This window comes from Tympanuchus pallidicinctus, unplaced genomic scaffold (genome assembly GCF_026119805.1).
Source record: "Tympanuchus pallidicinctus isolate F22 unplaced genomic scaffold, pur_lepc_1.0 scaffold22, whole genome shotgun sequence".
Taxonomy (NCBI): domain Eukaryota; kingdom Metazoa; phylum Chordata; class Aves; order Galliformes; family Phasianidae; genus Tympanuchus; species Tympanuchus pallidicinctus.
In genome coordinates this window covers 5450257-5470655 of record NW_026294739.1, presented here as the reverse complement: position 1 = coordinate 5470655, position 20399 = coordinate 5450257, and the positions used below count along the sequence as shown (strand labels likewise).

General features: G+C 36.5%; 2 protein-coding genes across 3 annotated transcripts in view; both read right to left on the bottom strand.

Moving 5' to 3' along the window:
• The window catches only part of PXYLP1 (2-phosphoxylose phosphatase 1), an 858650-nt gene that overhangs the window by 737126 nt on the left and 101125 nt on the right, over positions 1–20399 (bottom strand). The window lies entirely within an intron of this gene.
• Positions 1–20399, bottom strand: part of CLSTN2 (calsyntenin 2) — a 302983-nt gene that overhangs the window by 237191 nt on the left and 45393 nt on the right. The window contains exon 1 of one of the 2 annotated variants that reach the window (XM_052687063.1): positions 10936–11024. The exons of the other annotated variant lie outside the window; for it this stretch is intronic. The gene's annotated coding sequence lies outside the window, so the exon portion shown is untranslated. Of the gene's footprint in view, positions 1–10935; positions 11025–20399 lie in introns of those variants that run through there. 2 annotated transcript variants of the gene reach the window in all.

Below are 20399 nucleotides of genomic sequence, written 5' to 3'. Positions count from 1 at the left end.
TCTCCCACAAGGAGCTGATGACTCCTGCTGCCACCAGACAAAAAGACCTCACAACAAGGAAGCTATTTCTTCTTTTGCCTCAGAATCAGCCTAAAGACATAAGGGAAACAGCCCAGCAAGACATCCTGCTGCGTACTTCTACAGGCACCCGGCCATGGAAGCCAGCATGGCTCTTCTGAGGCTTTGTCACCCTCAGACTGCTAAAGCCTGAGGACCAAATCACTGTAAGAGGAGACAAAAAAGAAATGGCAAGCAAGAGGAGGAGTCAAAACACACCTTAACGAGGAGAACAAATGGAACATTAATATGGGTGCAGGATAATCTTAAAACATCTGCAGGGATACGGAAACATTTTGACTTCTGATATTATTTACCCCCCTGACCTAAACCACAACTGCAGCAGAAATTACACTCACAAAAGCAAATAATGAATATAAACTCTTGGCTCAACAAATACCAAGACAAACTGAAACAAGACCTAATATGCAACCAGAAAAAGGGGTTAAAAAAATAGGCAAAAATGAGAAAGGTGAGTCTGATGTCTGTACTTGTAAATCCAAAATGAATCACTGAATCTTCAACAAACACTGCCATTACCTATCAAATCAAAGCATGTACCTATTACTATCTACCTAGCTCATTTTAGAGAATCCTAAATGTATTATTTCACTGAAAAGGTCTGCATTTTTCTCAATTTTTCCTTATAAAACAAATTTAAGGTGTAAGCCTGTACAAGCTCATTACCATATTAGGCTGATTTTCAGGTTAGACTAATATTTACAGGCTGTACCTAAACAGGACTCACAACACACAGTGCAGCAAAAAAAACACCTAAAATTGCATGTTGCCTTCTGTAGTGCTGAAACAAAGGTTACTTTAGAAGGCATTCCAGGATAAAGGCACTAATGATTTAAAAAAATACAATTTGATCTCAATTATGTGTGAGGTATATTTGATAATTAGTCTGTAACTGCAATGATAATTAGGCCCTTCATTATCCCACTATAGCTTATGTTGAAAAAGGCTGGGTACCTTTCAGAATGCTCTCTGATCGAGACTGTGCCTGTTAGCAAATGTTGAAAGCAAGAACTGTAACACCAGAGATGTACCAAATGAATTTTCCTTCACAGATCCAATTAAAAAAGGAAACGTAAATATGACTAATGCAGTCATTAACATTTGTGAAAATGCAGATGACATACCAGTCAAATGTGCAACTTTAACATGGGGATCTCTTTCCTATGAAATCAGATGTGCAAGGCAGCAGTATCATTTACTGACATCTTCAACTGAAACAGGAAACATATGGCCCTTTCCAGTAAGTGAAAGCATTGCATCATCATTCATCTGCTTTCCAAGCACACATCCCATTACCGTCAAGAAGAAGGTTTACATTATTTGGTTGGCATCATATTGTGGTATTTTCCATAAATGGCAAATCAGCTGACACAAATGCAGATAACAAATAGCTGTCTGACTAGCATAGGCAAGACATGTATCAATTCATCAATCTATAATTTTATCTTTCTTTCTGAATCTAAGTATTAAAATTGATGGGGGGGTGGGGGAGAATGCATTTTGCCTCCCTTATCGTCTTACTTTATTTATATGTGGTGCCAAATTTTTCCAAGGTGTTGTTAGATTTCCTGATAATTGACACAGGAAAAGGAAGATGACAGCAGCAATGACTTCCCCACTAAAGAGAATACACCACAGCCTCCACAAACAAGTAGCTGTAATACACAGAAAAGGAAATTGTGTTACAGAAAGCAAAGGACTGCAAAACTAGTTTTTAAAGAACATGAACATAAGATTTGAGGATTACAGTAATTTGAAAAAATGATTCTTTTACTATCATAATAAAATAATAGACTTTGACATTAATACAGACTGCACTTGGCACAAAAATTATGGGCCGCTCAGAAAGGTTATAAGCAACTCAGAAGGCAAAGCTTGTCAGCTCTGAATAGCTTAATACAAATACACCAATACACTGAATATGGTCATTCCAGCAATTCCTACTTCACTGCTGACCTATGTAGTAACTTCTTAACCAACAACAACATCCACAGACTTTGGAGAAAATCATTACAAACTATATTGGCAGAGTAAAACAAGAACTGCAGGGGTGGCTACCTAACGTGCTCTGCATCTGCAAATCCATTACTGCTTTAATTACCAAAATATTTGTGTTCTTCTGTTTTTGTTCCCCCAACCTTGCTACTGAATATAGTCGGTCAATACTTGGGGCAGACTTCCTGTGGCCTATAATTTGAAGTAAAGATTTTTGCACTGAATTTATACAAGTCATAACATTTCCTAATACATCTGACCATAGAAAAACAGTTTAATTCTAAAGTATAAGAGTAATAAAACCAAATCAAAAAACTCCTTTAAGTTAGTTGAAGTTAGTGGATGACTGTAGAAAATTTGCAGCATTATTGCGCTATGTAACTTATCACCCAGAAGTTCCAAGACTGCCTCAAGTCCAAGATAGTAGAGAAAGAAGCAATACAATAGAGGACACAGAACCAGTAGTGACTGGATGCGAGAAAGAAAAGATTAATACATCCAGAAAGAAATTTGGAAAGAAGACTAAGTAAAAGAACTATAATGGATTTGGATCTTTGAGATCCATGAAGAGAACAAAGCACTGACATAGCGAGAAAAGAAATAATGAAAAACTCAGGGCAAAGGCAAGGTGCTAAGCTGAACCTGTACATTTTTCAAAGGGAGTTGATAAGATACACTGAGACCTCAACCAAAGAAATGTGCAGGTACAGAAATCCCCAGTACATTTTTTCTTCCCCTGAAAAAGGAACTCATCTTTAACAATGACTCCTAGGGCTTTGAAATCGTAACAGTCACACTGGCAGCCATAAATCAGTATTCTCTTGCACAATTTGTTATTTTTAAGTTATTAAATTTTGATTCTTAATTTTGGGGGATTAAAAAAAAATAAAGATATTCTGTCTGTATTTTTTCTTGGTAATTGTTTTTGCACAAGAATGCAGCTTCCTTAAAGAGGGAATATCAATACCTGTTTTTGCATTCACAATCCAAATGTGAATTTTGTTACAAATCCTCAAGTTCTTAAAATATTTTTGATTAAAGCTCTACTGAAACCAGAACAGGTTTACAGAGTACTTCACAACTAATTTATTTGTTATTTAAATAGATTTACACCGAAATAGGTTCTGACACAAAACAAATAGGAAAAGAGAATGTAATCTGAACCACATTTCTGGCAAAACATTTATTTACTGTTCACCCCGTTTTTGCAGGTGTGTATTGATATTATGAATTATTTTAACTGCTTTTGGACTTAAATAGTTGGATGAAGGGTGAAGATGTGAAACATGCTACCTGAATAAATTTAAATAACACACATAAAACATCAGTTCTGATTCCAGCTGTGAAAACAAAGATATTCAACATCACTGCTGAGAGACAAAGCCATAAAACAAAGTAGTGCTCATGACAGGCAAGGAGAAGCCATATGGAAGAGAAGACAGTGCAAACAACTTTGGCCTTTCTGTAAGCAAGGAATCAAGTCTGTGATTGTGTATTTATTCTCTTAAAAAAAAAAAAAAAAAAAAACATTTTTTGCTTCTCTTGGAAATTAGGTTTATATACAGTACTGAACATCATTGTAAGTTTCTTCTTGCATTTAAGCACACCTGGCATATTTTCAAGCAAAAGAATCGTTCTGTGGAACAAAATATACAAGAGCAATAGAGCACATACATCTTCCCGCAGTGAAGAAAGCTGCAAGCTGCACTCTGCAAAATAAACTGTAAGTTCAACAAAGATGATTGCTTGGTAATTATTCATAGAAAAAAAAAAAAAAATCACCTCTTAGCAGTAATTTAACTACTTCTCTAAATATTCCTGGAACTTTCTCCACCTCAAACATTAGTCACGAGTGCAGAAGTTCATTTGCCTGATAAAGACCCTGAAGAGCAAGCTGCTGAAGGCAAGTCTGCCAAAATTCAGCACTGAAAGTGTCAACATGTATTATATTTATTACAGGAAAACAAGGACCAATTAGAGCACAGTATCAGCTCTAATGTGTGTTAATAATACTGGATAAGCCCAAACATGAGGGCAAAATCTAAACCTCCTTTATGTATGTGAGGCCGCACACAGCCTTTTGAAGAGGACAGAAAAGAAGCTGGAGCAGCCCAAGCCACCCTCTGTCAGTGCCCTGGGGAGGCTGCCAGCTTTGGCTCTGCTTCACAGGCCCACATCACAACTCTACTGCCTGCATGCTCCCCTGTATTCTCACAAAGAAACACTTTTGGTCAAATGCCACATGACATTTTCTTCCCCCACATTTTTCTTACACTAACATAAGCAAACAAACAAACTCTATAAAGAAAGCCATCGTACCAAAACATCCTTCAGCATTTTATCATCTGTTTTGATACCTTCAACTTCACCACAGCTTTTGCTATGTAAAAGCCTCCCAATGGGGAAAACATTCATCAAAACAGGAAGCTATAATACTACAAAACATTGCTAAGCAGAATCCGTCACAGACTTTGACTTGACAGAAACATGCCCTGCACACAGTTATTCACTGGCTCCACTAAGCAAAGAATTTTATCAAAATTGCAACACATGCTCAGACACTTTTGGTAGGGAAGGATGGGGTTAACTGTGTTAAGCAAATAGAGGTGATAAAACCAAATCTAGCAGATCATGATGGATTTACCACTACAAAGACTTATCTTAACTGGCACCTATTTTCTTGAAAAAGTTAGGAAACAAAGCTTTAGAAAACCAAAAACTCATGCAAATTGAGATTCTAATAAAAATAAGTGATGAAAACAACAAACAAGATAATTAAGAACATGAATAGACTTCAGTTTCAAGTCATCAAAAGTAAACTTCTGGTCAATAGCTTGCTATGTTATCCTGCTCTCTTCTGTTCACATGTGAGTTGAGGAGCTGCTCACTACATTCATCTCCACCACTCACCACAGAACTAAGAGCACTACGAGCCCTCCTGTTTCTCCTGATACGTATGAAGGCAAGTTTCTCAGTATGCTCACCATGCATAGGACCACCTGAGCTGAATGATACGACACAGCTGTTATCACTGAAAGATGTACTTAAACCACAAAGGACGAAGTAGCCCTTGTGAGAACACTGTGAAAATTTCATGATTAGAATGCAAATCAGACCAATACAATATATTTTCCCAGACACAGCACATGAGAAAGTCTGCTAGCATCCTACCCAACACTTGTTTGGGACCCTTCCATCTTCAAGACGAAGCACATCTCTGCAACTGCACTGAACAGTCACATACACATCAAATACTAGTACTTGTCATCTTCTATTTTCTAACAAAATCTTAATTGAAAATAAACTTGTCTTAGTTAAATGATAGTTTGTGTAATCCCATAATACTTTTAAGATAAGAGAAACAAATAAAGCTAATAATGAAATACATAGTTATAGGCTATTTAAGGCTGTAGTACTTTTGTCTTTTTTGAAGAGAGAGACTAGGTAATAAAAACCAAGCAGATGCTCTCCTTACCTGGCATCCATGTTAAGTATTTTATGTATTTTTCTTTGTTAAATATATTTAAAGCATTAAAGTTATTTAATGACAGCTATACATCATCTACTCACTATCTAACTGCTGTGATTTGATTGGGAAAAGGTTGCTTTAAGAGCACTGTTTGCACCACAGAAGAGGTAGAAACACTATTTGATAACTGTCTACAAGAAACTGAAATGAGAAAGAGGTAATAGGTTTGCACCATATTCAATATCTTACACGCTTTAGTGAACTAAGTCAATACAACTAATTGCCTAGTAAGTGTTTGAAAGCTAATATCTTTGAAGTGTGTGCTACTCTGATGATAAAGGGGATAGATACAGTGAAGAATTCTCCATCAAACTCAATATCCAGGGTGTCTGAGCCAAAGCCCAGCATAATTAGCCACATGCCTTCCTATCTGCTTTGATAGATGATCAATAAAATCCGACCAATAGTTTTCAACAAGAATCACACTCTTTGAAGTATTAGTCAATCCACGAAGTACTGCAAACAGTTTAGTCTCAGCTGCACAAACACAACATGCCATGCACCGAGTTAACTTAGCTTATAAAATCATTCTTAGCCAACTGAGACAAGCAAAAAAACCCTTAAGTACTCAATGTTAATTTCACATTACAGCAACTACATGATGAGGCTGTACACATTAAGATTTCCCTTATTTTTAATACAGAAGATGAATGAAGCTTATTTAAAAAAAATAAAGTCACAACTAATTTCTCAAACTGCCCATCCACTTACTCCTCTCACTCTTAGTATTCTTGTATTATGCAATGACTGCATGACTAGCATGCTAACATCAAAGACTGATATATAAAAGCAGATCTCTGAAAGCTAAAACCAAGCAGACTTATTTAGGCTTTGGACAATAATTCTCTGCAGGTTCTAGAGATATCTGTCAAGATTTCTCACTTTCATTTCATCTTCCAAATAATAAGCAAAAAATGAGAACTGGCAAGTTATTTTGATACCAATCTTTTCATGCTGAAAGGAAAATGAATTTTTTTGAAGTGCATATTTCAGCTGCAAAGGAGCTGCTGATGCATGCTCTATCTACCAGACATCCCATCGCTTCAGTATTTTACTTACTGCTTATTTTTTAGCCACTAAATACCAGCAATATTTATGTTTAATTGCTGTAACAAGTATTCTTCTGAAGACCGTATTTTGTTCTAGCTAAGAACAACAATGGCAGTAAAAAAAAAGATGGGTAGAGACAAAAAGTCCTCCTTTAGCTTCACATTCATTGAGAAGTTAAAAGTACGCTACGCCATCAAACACCAGCTCTTAGTTAGGGCAGGAATTTTTTAACAGGCAAAGAAACAATCAAAAGGACTTGCTATGTGTCATAATGTAGAAGATAAAGCATTTTTTGTACAAAATAAAAACTGAAGTTTGAGATTAAAACATGCAAAGAAAAGCCTGAAATTCAAATCCACTAATATTGACACTGGAAAATAAGCTTTTACAAAACAGTGTTTGTTATAGCAAACCTGTTGCTAGTACTTCCACAAAGCTCTTGTGTTTTATCATAGATAAATTTAGTTGTAATGATTTTTTGACAGAAAAGCTAAATAACAGTAGCATTCAATTCTAAAGCTGGTTTTCAGAACTGAAAAATTTACTATTTCATACTTGTATTTTAGGGTTACACTACGCATTTACATTACTAAGTGTCACTGATATCACAACATTCTCTTTATTTCTAACAGCTTATTTAAAACAATGCATCTGAATTTGAGGAATAAAAATCACATTTTTGTGGTGCGGTGTATGTCCTGAATGAAGGACATATAAAACTTCAGCCACAGCAGGGGCTAACTCAAATACTCTTCAGCCACGTTCTGTCCTGCTGCTATGCACCAGAGCCTACCTGGGAAGATAAGAAACAGCAGCAACCCTTACTTTAAAAACAAAGGTTGAGAGGGCTGTTGAGGATTCAGACTTAGATCTTTTTGTCATACTTGCTATCTACAAGAGAAACAACCTGAAAGACAAAAATTTCCCTGGTAGCTTTGTTAGTAAGGTAAAGCAAAGCTTAACCGCAAAATTACAGGTGGTCACAGTCATAAAGACAACTTCTGAGGAAATCTGAGTAAAATCAAATATACTTTTGGTAGACAATTTTAATTAAATCTGATTAAAACATGGAAGAAATACTTGAACTACATCTCTCACTGCAATGTATTTGAGTCAATTATATGAATTCAACAAGAGTTTGACAATGTTGCATTATGGAACAGTAGGGACTGAGTGTGAAAAAAGTAAGATAAAATAAAAGTTTTGATTTTGAAAAAAATAATGTATGTTAGGGGTCAATCTGTAAAAGTAGGACAACGTTAAACAGACCTGAAGAGATGCCTGGAAATATTCATGTGAAAATAGTTTGATAAGAGAACGCACGCATAACAGAGCCCATAAGATTTTCTTCAGCTACTTCTTGTCTGACTGGAGTACGTACTTGCCTCAGATTAATCTAATGGTGAACGGTGTTTAACATTTCCCCTTTCTTCCATGTATCTTGATTTCCTGTCTGAGTTTTGCTGGCTAATTTTCCTGTATAAAATTCTACAGAGCTTCCTAGACTGGAAATGCCTCTTTCTTTCAGAGATCCTTTCATGGATAACATGGAATAACAACATAAAGAAATCTGAGTCCCTCTGCACAACAGTTTAAAAATCAAGCAAGTTATGCCATTCTTTGAACTGTATAGTCTGTTCTCATTTCCATTTGGTTAAGTACATGACATACTATGATCAAATATGCTGGAATTGCTTTAACAATATTTCTGCAGGTTTCTCTAGAAGGAAATATAACTCCATGCCTTTGTGAAAATTATTCTTTGTCCAAAAATGCACCAGTCATTTGTCACCTCTGCAAAATTTGACTGCTTGGCTCTAGATGAATATTATGCAGCTGAAATTACTTTTGTTGAACTAGTTACAGATGCAGGCACCAAAAAAAAGAAATTCTGAGAATAAGACAACTCATTGCATAGGGGAAAAATATTTTAAATTGAGTATTTCTTTCAGGCTTGCATATCTAGACCCAAATTAAAGTACACCACATTTGGGTTCTGCGTTCCATTTACACACACACACATTCTCTCTTCAGAAGAGAGCTACAAATGACAACACCATGCTCATGCTTCATCTTATAATAAGTAAATACAATTTTAAAAAGCATAAACCCTCGTTTAAGGTCAGTGCAGCATTGTGGTGATAGAACAGAAGACTTCCTCGATCACAACTCCTGCATGCATGCAGTTAGTACCAGGATGTGCAGTTTAAAGTAATAACACTCAGCCCTCCGGGGCTTCCAGTGTTTGTATAGCCTACAGGCAACTACATTTTTTGTTGACTTAAATAAAAAGCAAGGAGAAGAATTTGAAGTGCTGCTTGACAAACAGGCTCATACACGTAAATTTCTGTATTTGTCTGGCTGCTGCAGGGCAGATGTGTTTTACAGATACCTAGCTTCACCACACTACCATGTTATATTACTTCTGCTCCAAGTACAGAGCCACAACAGATTTTTCATTTTCCTCCAACTCCACCTCAACTTCAAAAATAAATGATACACCATCAGTTCTCAGCAGATCTGAAACTTAGTAGCTCCACATAGGAGATCTTTTTCCTATAAGCAGTATCATTCTTCCATAATTTTAACATCTTACTCACTTTATTGATTTTAGTAGAATAATTTAATAACTATTCAAACAAAGTAAAAGCATCTCTTCTTCACATCTAGCTTTGTGCACTATTGGCAGATCCCCTTACAGGCATTTAACTTCCATTTTTAGAAGAGCTTATGGACTCATTCAAACTTAACAGAAAAAGAATTTTATGTCAAGTGAGGCAAATCAGTGAAGGAATTTCTCAAAGCCAGGTACAGATGCCAAATCACTTAGGCTGTGCTTTGTATAAAGACAAGTAAAACACTTTAATTTCCTGAAAACATGAAAGACTGATAACTGTAATTTAATAATTCACCCTCACTAGAAGACACTGATTATCACTCATCTTCCTCAGAGTAAAAAAATTATGTGGGTTTATGTAACAACTCTTCAATGTCATTGGCATGATTTAAGAGCAGAGTGTTCAAAAACACAAGCAATCAGTTGTCATGGCATGTTTGAGTGCTGTGATACACATGACCTGCTAGAAGGATATAGGACACCCAAAGCAATGTTTTATGCTAATTTGCAGAACTGCTATGGTCAGATAAGCGTGAGTGCAACACTGAATGAATTACCTCTGGTATGAGCTTAGTAAAATCAAAATATGGCAGTGATGCAAACAGACAAAGTAAAACCAGTTAGGAGTAAATCGGAGCAAGTTTGTCTAAAATTTCTAATAGGCAGAAAGAAAAAAAGAAACAAAGTCAGAGCTGGGTGAAAATTGTTTTACCTATGGGCGAAAAAGTGACAAGGCAGAGAAAAAACTTCGAAAACAAGCGTCCAATCTACAAAAAAAAGCTGATAGATTATAGATAGATAGCACGTTCCAGAGATTGACCATGCAGCAAGACAATAGCAGAAAATAGTTTTGTCATCTTAAAAGTGAATGGCATCCCAGATAAATTCAGCCAAGAACCATATTTAAGTAGTAGATGTTTCTTTCTTTGCCAAAGAACAGTAAGGCTACACTTCTGATCAGCCATAAAAAAAAAATAAAAGTAAAAAAAAAAAAGAAATAAACACCACAATCCACAACAACCACGCATCTGTTGAATACCATCCTTCTGCAAATGTAGAACATTTGCAAAGATAAGAAATTAAAGATTTAAATTAAAATCAACTGAATAGTCATCCCTATCTTCTTATATATTGCTTTGGTTAACTGGTACGGATGTTAAGAGGAGAGCTTTTCTTTTTTTCCCAGAGTAAATTCTTTGACTATCTCTGAGTAATTATGAACTTCTACTGAAGCACTTAATACCACTGTAGAGATTTGGTAGTATTAGTTTTGAGAATAAGGAATAGATGTCAACTCTCGATCAAAAGTTCTTGTACCTTAAAATTCTTTCATTTGTTAATTCTTCTTCTGAAAGCCTAACTCACAAGCACAAAGTCCTAGGAAACTGATTCAGGTTTTTGTGTTCTTTAACATTTTCAATAATCATTTGTGACAGTGCTAAGAACCATATGCTACAAACTTCCCTTTTTCTTATAACACAAGAAGACGGAATCAACCAACTGAAAACCAAATTGTGTGGTTGAATAGATAACAGTATCCCTTCAGAACATTTTATTCACTATTTGTTCTATGAAACTACGAAACTGCTTCTGACAAGTTCTTTGCCATAGCAAAGAATTGTTGGGAATACTAATAGTCAGGTACAGGAAAAAAAAGTTGACTCACCCAGCTGGCGATAAGGATCTCTGGCTGTAGAACACTCCTTAGAAGGAAGCAGCCTTCATCCAGGAGATACTCTCCCTTCTCAGGATAGTCCTTAAATAAGCCTGGGGGAGTAGGGGGAAGGAGTGATCCAGAGTCCACACCTGCTCTGCTCAGGTGGGAAGCACTCTAAGTATTTGCACCTGCACCTCCTGGACCTGCCATATCCCTTCACCAGGTGCTCAATCATCAGTTCAGGCAATGATCAAACAGTTCCCCAACAGTCACTTTTTCAGTCCTCATTCTGGATAATGAAACAGTTGAAAACACTCTATTCTACAGGGCAACATAGCCTGGACATGTCAAAGTACTTTCACATTTTCGTAAGTATAATCAAGTTAAGAGACTGAAAAAATATTAGAGAGGATGCCTGGAAAACAGAAAATGCAGCCTGTAAACAAGAACAAGGAAATGGGAAATGTACATGTACATATCTTAAAATAAATCTCAATTTCCTTACTGCTACTGTCAATTATATGTACATAACAGGAAAGAGGCAGAAAAGAATCTTTATTTTGGTTCCAGTCATGAAATCTTTGTATCTGATCAAATCCAAAGCAATTTGTGGAAAAGTATTCCAATTACATTTCTCACTAAGGTAAAACTTCAGAACCCATGAATGTAACAAGCAACCAATTCTCAACCAAGCTCAACTGTGGAAAGTTTGCTAAGACGTGCTTTCCTCTGCACCTATACAGTCCAAAAAGCTTATGTAAATTTTCTGGATGAACACCTAGTATCACCTATTTTTATGATGTAACATAACTTACAGCAGGCAAATAACAGGAAGAATCATGCTTTTAAACAAAGAGCTTTCTTTGATGTTCTTTGCACACTGCATTTTAAGCAGCATTGAGAGAAGATGGTAAGAACAATAAGAGACTCAACACACTAAAGGGTAGAGAAGCGTCAAGGGTTTGATCATTAAGATTTACGTTCTGGGTAGTGGACAGAATATAAAATTCCAATCTGGTGAAGAGAATAAAAAAAATACCATGCATGGCATCAAAATAAGGAACATCTTTGGATCTTTAGTGATATTTCAGTGATAGAATTTTGTTACAGATGCAACAGATTTTATTCTGACAGGAAAAAATGAATACATTTAAGGTATGCTAGATAATATAACCAAATTCTCCCCTGCTTCTAAGACAGTTTAGTACCAAGCTATGCCGGCAATTCTTACGTGAAATACATTACCAATCCCCCCACTCCCCAGCTTAGGGGCATCAGTGTATGCTTTTAAGCACTAACCATCATCACAACACTAACAACAACACAAAATATTTTTTTTCAATTTCTGATCTCCACATGTGCTGTTGTGTCTTCAGCTGAGCAAAAAATATTTCTGAGAAATAGTGGATTTGCTAGAAAAAAAGTTCTGAAGTACTTGGAACTATACACATTTTACAAGATGAATTTTCTAGATACTTGGACAATGAGAAATGTGATAGTAGGATGTCAGGAAAGTGAAATTACAGTGTTTGACATCTCCTGACACGCTACAAAAACTCACAATAAAACAGAGCAGACAAAGTATGAAGTCAACACAACTGAAAGTCAATTTTGATCAACAGACCTACATTTAGTTTAGTTGAGTCTCTCACTGAGCTTTCTCTCACAAATACTCCACCTGCTCCAGAAGGTTAAACCTACACGTCAGTGAAGTATCCTATGATACACTCTTCATTCTTCCAGTATATCTGCTCCTTCTGTAAGCAGCTCATTTAACGAAGCATTAAGAAATCTTGCTATGGTGAAATGTTACAAGACAATAACACAGTCCACACTGAACATAAATGAAACCTAAGAAGACATAAGCACTATTAAAATATGTCTTCTAATAACACGGAAGGAAATATACAGTAATATTTTACTGCCAGAAAAGATTCTTACATGAACTTTCATATTAATGAAAACACTCGGCATACACTTTCTTGTTTTTTGTTATTCATTATAACTACTGACTCCTAAAATCTAGACTTCAAGGCTCAGTATAATATGAAAAACTTATTAATGTTTTTGCTGAATTTAAGATACCAAAAAAACTGAAATTTAGCTTGAAAATATTAGATCAAGATATTTTAGAAATTTATGAGCTGAAAACAGCAGTGTGAGAACCACCCTATATTGTAGCCACAACACGTAGTCACGCATTGTATTACCAACACTTCTAATGAGTACTTACCAGAGCAATTCGGTCATGGGTTACCTAGACAAATTCTGGTTCAGAGAATAACTCAACAAAGGTGCATGTAATTATCAGAAAGAATAATGGGTTCTACTCAGACCTGAGCAATGGCTGTCCCTGGAGCTCTGTAATCCCATCCCTGGACAGGCACCAGGCTGTAGTTAACAATTCCAGTGGTGGTGTCCAACGTGACAGGGTTACGGTCCAGCAATGCTCCAGGGCACGGTGTACAATGAGCACCAGAAGGCAAAAAGTATTTTTTGAAAATCTGTGTCTCACCACAGGGAGCTTATGTTAAGAAGGCGGCTTGCATGCCCCTATGTGAAAAAATAGTTTTTCACAGGAATAACCTCTGAACAAAGCCCTGCATCAATCACACGGTACACTCTATGCACTGCTTTATTTTAGCCACTGCAACATATTTATTTTCTGATCGAACATTCTGTTTTAAACAGATTTTTTAAAACCTCAAATATTTAGATGTATTCACAGTGCTGTAAATATGTAAATAGACATGGCCTACAATTTGTAGGACAATTCATAGGATTTTTTTCTTACAACTTTTTTCTCAAGATTTTTGCCTGCTCTTTTTTTGTACAATTAGTCATGACAGCTTTGCTGCTTCCTCCAACACTGTAAAATACTCTAGAAAAATTAGAAAAGTGAGCTCCACTTACATCAAAGAAATACGGCATGTAGTTACTGAGCACCTACTGGGCCCTGTGAAAGTGCTGCACACACAGCTGTCCCTCAGATTTACAGAACAGACATACCATACAAGCATAGTTATGCAAGGCTCTGCACACCTCATGTCTTTCCTGCAGTTACATCTATTCCCTGATGCCCACGATCCAGGGATTGTGCATGACAGAGCTGTCTTTTTGTCACATTCTTTGTAACAAAAATGGGCTTAGAATTATAGCTATCTTATTCTATTCTGCCAAACCCTAAGACAAGTTTGGTATGCCTACCAAGTTACACAAGTCCTCGAAGACCACTGTGTGCTGACTTACAAAACTACACCTCTAAATTTAAACCTTCTAACTTATTCCTAGCAATGAATTTCAGACTTCAAAACTCACGTGTTCACTGTCTGATAAATTCTTGTATTGATACCCATTACTTTTAAGCCTTGGCAACAGTTTTGCTGTCATGGCTCTCAAGCTGATTATTTGAGTTATGCGCTAACACAGTGGTCCTGTTTCAACATACTGGGTGGATATGGAATGGAGGTCTGGCACTTCAGCCATACAAATCAATGGGGCATTACAAAAGGTAGCATGAAAGAGTTATTATCTATTTTGCAGAGTTTGCATATTTACTTCCTAAAAGTTGTTTAATAGCAGTATTTCCAAAAACTGAATTTTTTGTATTTCATCATGTTCTGAAAGTATTCTGCTTTGCGTTCCAGAGTAACTCAAATCACAAGCTCGACTTCATACTCAAGTATAAACACCCTCCCTTCTGCTCTACAATCCGATAATGTTTTCCCATTTTGGAACTCCCTCACACAGCAACTCCTTGCAGCACTGGAAGCACTTCAGCAAGTGACTCCAAGATGTCACCAGGATCATGGCTGACAAACCACTGGGCTCAGCAGCGATGAGACATCCCCAAGCCTACTTGTGCTAATAGCTGTTGATGTCTCTCAACAAGGGTTTCTTAATGACTAACATAATTTGCTTCTATCCAGGCAGGCTCTACATCCAAATAAGCAGGTCACTGTGATCTTTCACATTAAAAGGGCAACAGCTATTATTTTCCCATGACTGTTGGAACCGAAAACAATACAACATGCTTACACAGAATTTCTAGCAAGCATTCAATATATGACCCACAGCATTCTAATGATCTAATGATCAATCCAAGAGATATGCCTGCTTTTAAATGAGGTGCAAAAGCCACATATATAAGCTGCATTAAAGTTGTAAGTAAATAGCTAAAAGCACTCAGTGAAGTTATTTTTGTCCAGGGTTTACTCCTTCCTCCCAATACTTTTTATGAACTTAACCCCAATTACAAACACTTCACCTTTAAAAATAATAACCTATTGAACAGACCTTAGTTTAAAATGCAGGCATAAAATACCATCTCTGTGAAAAAAACTTTAGAGGTACTTCATGCATTACTGAACTTCTCACCAGCCCACCATGCTGGGCACAGTAGGTACTATTACCTTTCTATCACAAGAAAAATGGAATTGAGGAAGTAAGAATCTACCCAGGTTAAAGCACTGGAGCATGGTTTAAATAGAGAAATTCAGAGGCAGAACATACAAAGCCTGAATCACTGTACATACTCAGTACTCTTTCCCATAAGTGTGAATGCGGACCAAGGATTACAGACAAAGCAGTGCTGAACAGAGCAAGTTAAGACTATCTGTAGCGGGTTTTGGTGGAAAAACTATTAGATGTTCACTCAGGCTCAATCACATCAAGCTGAAGTATGACTATTAGCTCATGTAAAACCAGCACAATTATTCTGACTTTGCAAAACATACCTACCCTTTTAATAGATATTAGCACTTAATTCCTCTGGCAATACAATACTCCTATTATTTCTTTTTAAAAGATGCTACAGTTAAGATCACTTTTCCTTGTTTTTCAGGAACGGATAAAACTCAACACATTATGCCGGCCAACACTCAAATGGCCTAACTCTGTCTGATGATATTCTTAGTCAGCAACACATCATTTATGCCTGGAAAAGACACTGAGTATAGTGTGTTCAGCACTCTTGTCCAACGAAATTCTTCCCTATAAATCTGACTTCCAGACTGTGACTAGTGAAAACACTTATTTACAGTACTTCATAATACCAATATTTTTCAGCAGGGTATTCTCGTGTCAGAAATACTGAAGATGTGCAACTTGAACTCATCAAACAGAATCCATCAATAAAGCATCTTGGTTAGAAACCCAATTTATTTCATGCATCAGCTGAATACTGATGGAAAAACAGTTTACCTGTCTGAATAAGCCATTTATTTCATTGTTCATAAGAAGATAGATTGATACTTAAATTCTAAACAAAAACTATGTATTTGTTTACTTAGATACTGAATTGTCCACTGATGAGAACTGAAGATTCCCACTAGTTCTGCTTCCTCTGTGAGTCTAGGAATATATATACTATCATAACTAAGTAACAAGCAGCAAGATACAGACTAGATGTTAAAGTACGTTCTGTAGTTCTGCATGTTTTATAGATCTTATTCTGGTGAGAACTGCTCCGTTTTCAGCACAATATGGCATTCTGTATTATGAAAACAAGCTTTAATAAAACTTACAAGTTATTAAGCAGGATCCAATTTCTATCAAGTTCATGCTGTTGCTAATGTGAACATATCAAAGAATTTATCTTTAATTCAAAACTTATTAGGAAAGACTTATCACATCTGAGTCAAGTTTCTCCTAATCAACGAGATCATAGCAGAGGTGGGGGCACAGGACACTCACATCTGCTAGGGCCTTTTGGGAAGACATCACTCTCCTGACCTAGCACTTCAGTGTCTTACCCTGGACTCATTCAAACACTTTTAGAAATCTGTACTTCCTGTTGGTGTAAATGGGAAACTGAGTTTCCATGGAGTCACTGTTTAATTCTGCTGAAATGGTTTTAATCACAATGTTGAAGTACTGCAGAATCTATGTTCCCCTCCACTGGATGACTGAAGCTGAAAGCAGCTCCTCAACTCCTCTAACACTTGAGCCCTGACCAAAGCATTTCAGTGACAGCATTACAGAAATAAAAACTGCAAGCCACCCACTACTTTCAGGAAAACCTACAATGAGGTAAGCAATGCTCCAGGGCTTATCACCTGGGAAACAGTAGGGCAGCAAGTCTCTCTGCTTAAGTAAACACAGGTGGATGTGTTAATTGGGCTCATCTGGAGCTGGGCCTTTAGCAGCAAGAAGAGTGCTCCTGTATTTCTTCTTCACCTTGTCAAGTGGCACCTTGAAATACATAAAATAATGGTTATTCTATTCATCTACCTCCGGGTACCATCCACAAAAGAATCATTTTCAATAACAGGAAAAGCTCAGCAGCAGATTCCAGGGAACCTAAATTTTGAGACAGTGTTTAGTATGACTGTGAAATATACATCTGAATTAAGATGTAAATAAATACCAAGGATTTTGCTCCCAAGTGGTTATTTTGACTTAGTCCGCTTCATTTAACAGATATGATTTTACCATATCAAAAAGCTGCAAAGCTTTTCAGTAACTCCCTAAATGAACATTTTGATACTAATTATTTGTCCCATTTGTAAATTTAATTTATTTTTCCAGTAATATTTGTATATTAATTAAGCCTTAAAAACTCTGAATTAATATCGAAGACTCAGGAAAGGCATTCTCTTTGGGGAAGTTCTGTATCACACATTAGCTGTGTGTCATCTTGTCTCAGTATGTCTTATGTTTCACCTGATTACAGGAAATCATTTTAATCTCTCTTCTTTTTAATTGTCAAATCACTGTATGAGAAAATTCCCTAATTTTAATCATCTTTTGTGACCAACTTACCATTGCTTTATACTGCATTAACATATAAATGCACCTGTCATGCAAGACCACGGGCCTTGGGACCAACAAAATGAAATAACAGATTGAAACTACAAAGTGAAATTTTATGTTAGGATCAATATGGCCCTCACTATGTGGAATGTTAGGAAAGACACATTCACACACATAAATAAGCGTACATCCTAACGAGGCAAGTTCACCAAAGCACCATCTGTTAAAGATGGCAGGCAGTTACATACACTGCTACCTGCAGCTCCTTGGGTTCCTCTTACTATGCAAGTTGCTGTTCTTCCTTTTACCAGCTAACATGCATCCAGTCTTTATGATATCCCTATTAACAAAGGATAGATACATACAAACACAAAAAAACTACATTACTTTTCTTGATGGCATAATAAACCAGGGTAATTAATATAGATTCTTCATCTTTCCCAAACTAGATTTTCCTCTTCCAAATAAAAAAACATTGGTAATTCCTGAATAGTTAAGAAAGTTTTCTCTTCATCATTGAAGAAACCACCCAAAAAGTATACTGTAGCTACAATCTCTGTCACAAACACATTCATTCTACACCTTGATTCCATGATGTTTCAAGCAGATCAGCAATGAACTCAGTAACTCCTTGGTTCTTCACTAAAATAACTGGTAGCACCAAGACAGATAATCTCTGAAGACATAACAGCAGTGACTCTGCATACCAGTTAACATATGGTTACATCTGCAGGCATATATGTTTCATTTTCTCAATTCAAATAGCACTGCTCTTGACCTGATGATCCCGATCTCCTCAAACTCAGCTGCAATAGAAGAGCTTGCCCAGTTAATTTTCTTCCACTAGTAGTTCCACTAGGATGAAAAGATCATCTCTCCTAAACATAACCCGAGTGATGAGATTTGTATAAAGGACGTCAGGAATCTCACCTCTCTTACCCTTCATTCAAGTACTGGGAATGGTGGGCACCAGGATGGATAAATTTAGAGGAGGTTTATACTGAGTATACAAAAAAAAGTGTTTTTTTCCTTGTTTTTGTTTGCTTGGGTTTTTTTTGTTGTTGTTTGTTTTGTTTTGTTTTTTTACAATACGTGTAGTGAAGCATTGGAACAGGTTGCCCAGAGAAGCAGTAGAAGCCCCATCCCTGGAGACATTCCAGGCTGGGCTGGGCAGGAGTCTGTGCAACCTGACCAAGCTGCAGCTATCCATGGTCATTGCTGGGGAGTTGGACAGGGTGAACATTAAGGGTTCCTTCCAACTCAAAACGATTCTGTGACTGTAAATGCTCCAGCAGCAGCAGACAGCACTGAAACCGAGGTCACCCATAAAGGTGTTAATGGACCTTCTATCATTAAAATTTGTGCTTTCCCTTTTCAAAGGGGCAACAATCCATGCACAGAGAGCAACTTCTTTTGAAGTTCTCCTGCCAAGAAATATACAAAAAAGTACTTTTATTCTGAAAATGCTTTCTTGCTTGTTTTTAAAGACTTATTCCAAATATTAATTCTTTTATTTCAAACCATTTGTTTTTCTTATTTAGACTAAATTCCCAATCTTCTTTGGAACATGCTTTTCTAAACTCACAGGGCTTACCTGTAGGCTACAATTCAGAGAGAGACAAAAATTTCTTTAGCCTTACTCTCTGAAATTTACTGCTCCTTCTCCAGGAAATCTTGAAACGTTACATGATAAATGGTTCATGACTTAATGGCATTTTAACATACCATAGGAGTTCAAGCTGAAGGGTTGAGGCATTGCTGAGCCAGCCTATGGTTGCATTAAAGATTAAGCAATTCAAAGCTGTAAACCATACTTTATTCATTTCTCAGTCATAAGTTAAGTATTGATGCCTGAGCTCTGCAGCTAAACACTAAAGCTAATAATTTTCATTTTATGGTCTGAGCTGTTTATCTGTTGCTTATAAGTAAAATTGCAATCAAACCCATTTCAGAAAGTTCAAAGAAATGGAATAAAATAGTGCTGAGTATTCTGTGTTTCAAGATGAGTTCCAAAAAATCAGCATATTTTCTGGTGAAGCTGAAATCTTTTCTGCCTCTCAAAAGGAGTGCATTTTGCATTGCTTCAAGACCAATCTCTCATTCTCCATTTGAGCAAACCACAATACAGACACATTTAATAAGGATGAATACTCGTGGCACTGTGATCCTGCTACCTAGCTACAAAATACACAGGTCATAACAGAAAATACAGAAATGGTCTGGAAGCTACGCACACATCTTGCAATCCTCCTCTTGTTGTGAGTAGTTTTAAACAAAACAGAACAAAAAACTGTGCCTATGCTAATCTATCTCCTGTACCATTTAGCTGACTCCTTTACATTAATGCAGTCACTATTCCCAAATTAGTGATAAGGACAAACTCACCGATACTCCAAAAAGGAAAGGTAAAGGCAATTTATTTTTATTTTTTATTTTTTCCAGGGACTAAAACTAAAGAAATTATCTGGTAAGGCAGTAGAATACAAATTCTGAGCTTTATAAAAAAACAGTGTCTGTTTAGCACTATCACTGTCCTCTTAAATTGCCTACAGGAAATAAAACTCTACTTTTGAAAGTCCTCCTAGTTTGCTGCCTGTTTAAATACTTTAGCAAAGCATTCGTATAGATCACACCTTTTCACTCATTTCACTGTTACATTTAAAACAACAATAACAACAAAACATGTACAATTAACTTCCTGTATCCAGAAAGGTTATCAG